Here is a 5,020-nt window from a genome sequence, read left to right on the forward strand (position 1 = left end):
AGAGGTGTCCAAAAGTGGGACAAGTTGCCTTGAGAGGTGGTAGCTTCCCCTCTTTGGAGGTCTTCAAGCTATTCTTGTGGGAAAGTCAGTACACAATTTGCCTTGGAGAGGCAGATAAAGGCATTGGTGTGGTGTATCCAGTCCAAAAAAAGTAAATCTAGCCCTCAGCACACAGAATTTATGGGAGGACACGGACAAGAGTTGCACCGTCCATGTGGATGGACTGTGATCTATATATTTTGGAGGGAATAAGTTTGAGATCACAGATCAGTTTGAGTATTTGGGCCCTTAAAATCATTAACTCTTGTTGTCTGTTTTTAAGTCTGTGTGACTCTACCTTAAGAAGAAAGTAAGAAAAAATGTGATTTTGATTTCTGCATCCTCTTGGAAGGCAGTGGGGTGCAAGGAAAATCATGCAGGACTTAGGCTCCAAAAACCTGGGTTTTAATCCCAGTTCTGCTCCTGACTCCCGGGGGGGGGGGGGGGGGGGGAAGATGTTAAACAAGTTATGGAACCTCAATGGCCTGTTCATTTGTAAAATGAAGGAGTTGGACTAGAAGATGATCTCTAAGGTCTCTTCTAGTCCCAAGTCTAACATCTATGATCTGAAAGCTTTTTCTCAAAATCCTTTCTGAGCTCTTCCATGACCTGGGACCAATTCATATTCTTCTTGGAGGCTTTCGATGTAGGAGCTTTGACTTTGTTGTTTTCTTCTGGTTGTATGTTTTGATCTTCTTTGTCACCAAAGTAAGATTCTATGGTCTGACTCTTTTTGCGCTGCTTGCTCATGATCCCAGCCAATTACTTGAGTTATAAATGCTTTGTTAAGGTAGGGGGTCTGCTTCCAGTGTGGAGAATGTACTGTCCCAAGCTAAATGTCCTCTGTTCAAAGGGAAATCAGACACTCATGCAGATGCATAAATTTGTAAAAATCCACATTAACAACATAACAAATCAATAAAAAAATTAAATACAAAACCTATTTTTTTTTTGAGACTGGGAATCACCATGTCACCCACAGTTCAAGTGCAGTGGCTATTTCTGGCCCTGACCTCATTACTGATTGGCACAAGGATTCTGACCAGCTTTGCTTCCTAGTGGGGCTTATTTCCCCTTCTTAAGCAGACTGTGGTCCCTCTCTGCTCCCAGGAACTCAGCATAATGGTGACAACCAGTGCAGACACCTGATCTGATTAGTCCACTACAACTCCCAACTCCTGGACAGGTGCTACCAATCCACAGGTCTTAGCTTTCCCAGCACACCCAGAGATCACAGGTATGTACCATCTTGCCCAGTCAAAATCTATTTCCTAATTATTGTGGCCTATTTTTGTCTCAGCTTAAAATTTATGAAAGTTTTGATTCTTTTTCACAAAAATTTTTTCACATTTCTACAGAGATGCAGAGGCTAGTAAGGTTTTGGCCTTGCTCAAGTTGGTTTTCGTTGCCTACCAGAACTAAATTAACTCTCAGCATACCAAGGTGCTTTTTTAAAAAATATTTGCAACTTAAGTGCTTCATATGATATTATTCAGAATTTTGTCCAGGTCACACATGCAGTTTATAGTCTCAAAGGTAAAGCTTTCAAAACAAAAGTACAAATTTTCAGAAACAAAATATTCCTTGGTCACAATGGGGAAATGTTAGTTCCAGAGGAATGGACATGGTAGCAAAATTATAATTAGCTCAACTAGAGAGCTAGCATAATTATAGAGTTAACATTACCAGCTTCTTGCTATAATAGCAGGAAAACAATATAAAAAATTTTTGTTAAGCCAGCAAAAACAAGTTTAAAATATTGTCCCTTCTTGGGAAGAAACAGGAGCAGACAACTCTTTTAGACTAGTTGTAATCTTAGAATTCCCAATTTAACAATTCATAATAAATCCAGAGCTTAATTCTTGTAAAATTATACTTAATTCTTGTAAAAAATGCAAGATCATTTTTTAAAAATTTCACGCCTGATTTGAATTGGTGTCATAAATTTATCGTCTTTATTTACAAAGCAATAAACCTAGGAAGCAAGAAGCTTTTTAACTCTGCAGTATTCTATTTTTTTTTCTTAGTCCTTCACCCCAGCTGAATCACTGGGAAAGTGGCCAGTGAGAAAAGAAGTTTCCCTTTTCCAATCAGTTCCAGAAGAAAGAAAATTCTGCCCAGATGGGGCTTCAACCCCAATCAGAAAATTGGAGGAATCACTACTGAAATGCCTATTACTTTAAAATGGACTCTAATTTAATTTGTTTTCAATCTATTCAATTATATATAAACACATAAAGACAACTAAAATAAACATTTTTGTGAGCTTTCACACTCACATCTATAGACAAAACTCAAGTCTCCCAAATCAATATCTAGTTGTGCTTTTTTTTAAGCTTCTGTGTCTCAAACAAATTGTCTTTTATTAGATCAGTTCCATATATCCAAAGAATTTAAATCTTGTAAAAATAATTAATTGTACAGAGATTGACATCCCTTAAGAAAAACTGGAATGCATGGAAACACACCTGCTTCCATTAACATAGCATGCTTTCCAGTTTGTCAAAGAAAGGCTCAGATTATGGCACTTTTGACTATAACCAGTTCAGGTGAAGGAATCAGTTGTCAGATCATAATAATCCGCTATACCCAGGCAATGAAGGAGACACACAACAACAGAAATAATTATACTAAGAAGTTCCAAGGGTACTTTGAAGTCTTGGAGAGACATATTCTCAAGGACAGAGAATATTGCTCCTGACTCCTTACACTGAATGTATTCCTATATTTGTAACAATAATAAGGTTTCTCTTTAGTATGAATTCACTTTTTAGAGGATTTGTCCTAATTTTTAAAAAGGATGTAACTAACTCATCACAGTCATATGGCTACTCTACCTTGTGAATTTTCTGGTATTGATTAAACTGTCTCCTCAGATTGCCTTTCTACAGTCATTCCAGTCATGAGATTTCCCTCCAGCATGAATTCTCTAATGCTCAGAAAGACTAGAAAACTCAAAGGACATTCCACATTTATTGCACTTAGAGGCTTCCTCCTCAGTTTTCTGATATTTAGTAAACACCAAACAATGATGTAATATGGCATTTACTACATTCATGTGGTTTCTCTTCAGTATGAATTCTGTGATGAAGAGAGTTGTCCAATAAGTTCTGCACTTACATGAAGAGCCTTTTATATTTAGTATATTAAATAGGATTTGCCATTATAGTCATTGTTTTTTCTCCAGTATGAAACCTCTGATGCCGAGTAAGAGATATCTTATGACTGAAGGCCTCCCCACATTCATTACATTTATAAGGTTTCTCTCCAGTACGAATTTTCTGATGAACAGTAAGTTGTTTCCTCAGAGTAAAGGCCTTCCCACATTCTCTACATTTATAAGGTTTCTCTCCTGAATGAAACCTCTGATGTTGAGTAAGAGATACCTGATGACTAAAGGACTTCCCACACTGATTACATTCAAAAGGTTTCTCTCCAGTATGAACTCTCTCATGCACAGTAAGTTTTGACTTTACATTAAAGGCTTTCCCACATTCACTACAATTATAAAGCTTTCCTCCAGTATGAAATCTCTGATGTTGAGTAAGTTCTCCCTTTATATAGAAGGCCCTTCCACATTCATGACATTCAAAAGGTTTCTCTCCAGTATGAATTCTCTGATGTCTCATAAGAGAACTTTTCTGACTGAAGGCTTTCCCACACTCATTACATTCATAAGGATTCTTTCCAGTGTGAACTGTCTGATGAACAGTAAATTGTGTTTTTAGAGTGAAGGCTTTCCCACATTCTCTACATTCATAAGGTTTTTCTCCTGAATGAAACCTCTGATGCCGAGTAAGAGATATCTTATGACTAAAGGTCTTCTTACATTCATTACATTCATAAGGTTTCTCTCCAGTATGAATTCTCAGATGCTGAACAAGTCTTTCCTTTACACTGAAGGCCCTCCCACATTCATTACATTCATAAGGTTTCTCTCCTGTGTGAATCCTTTGGTGCACATTAAGTTTTGACCTCAAAGAAAAGGCCTTCCCACAGTCATTACATTTATAAGGTTTCTCTCCAGTTTGAACTTTTTTATGTTGATTAAGTCTTGACCTCATATTGAAGTCTTTTCCACATTCATTACATTTATAAAGTTTTTCACCACTATGAATTTTCTGATGTTGAATAAGTCGAGACCTTACATTGAAGCTCTTTCCACATTCATTACATTCAAAAAATTTCTCTCTGATATGGATTTTCTGATGTTGAATAAAAGAACTCTTCTTACTAAAGGCCTCCCCACATTCATTACATTCATAAGAGTTCTCTCCAATATGAATTTTCTGATGAACAGTAAGTTGTTTCCTCAGAGTGAAGGCCTTCCCACATTCTCTACATTCGTAAGGTTTCTCTCCTGAATGAAACCTCTGATGTTGAGTAAGAGATATCTTATGACTAAAGGACTTCCCACACTGATTACATTCATAAAGTTTCTCTCCAGTATGAACTCTCTGATGCAGAATAAGTTTTGACCTCACATTGAAGGCCTTCCCACATTCATTACAATTAAAAAGCTTCCCTCCAAGATGAAATCTCTGATGTTGAGTAAGCTCTCCCTTCATATAGAAGGCCTTCCCACATTCATGACATTCATAAGGTTTCTCTCCAGTATGGACTCTCTGATGTCTCATAAGAGAACTTTTCTGACTGAAGGCTTTCCCACACTCATTACATTCGTAAGGATTCTTTCCAGTGTGAACTGTCTGATGAACAATAAGCTGTTTCCTCAGAGTGAAGGCTTTTCCACATTCTCTACATGCATGAGGTTTTTCTCCAGTATGAAACCTCTGATGCTGAGTAAGAGATATCTTATTCCTGAAGGCCTTCTCACATTCATTACATTCATAAGGTTTCTCTCCAGTATGAATTCTCAGATGCTGAACAAGCCTTTCCTTTACACTGAAGGCTCTCCCACATTCATTACATTCATAAGGTTTCTCTCCAGTATGAATTCTTTGATGTTGAGAAAGTCCTG

The 5,020-nt window shown here is 37.3% G+C and overlaps 1 pseudogene; it reads right to left on the reverse strand.

Annotated features, from left to right (window-relative positions):
• Positions 1 to 803: 803 nt before the first annotated feature.
• LOC114042499 overlaps positions 804 to 5,020 on the reverse strand; it is a 24,262-nt pseudogene continuing 20,045 nt past the window's right edge.

This window comes from Vombatus ursinus, unplaced genomic scaffold (genome assembly GCF_900497805.2).
Source record: "Vombatus ursinus unplaced genomic scaffold, bare-nosed wombat genome assembly UNPS02014489.1, whole genome shotgun sequence".
In the NCBI taxonomy this organism is placed as follows: Eukaryota; Metazoa; Chordata; class Mammalia; order Diprotodontia; family Vombatidae; genus Vombatus; species Vombatus ursinus.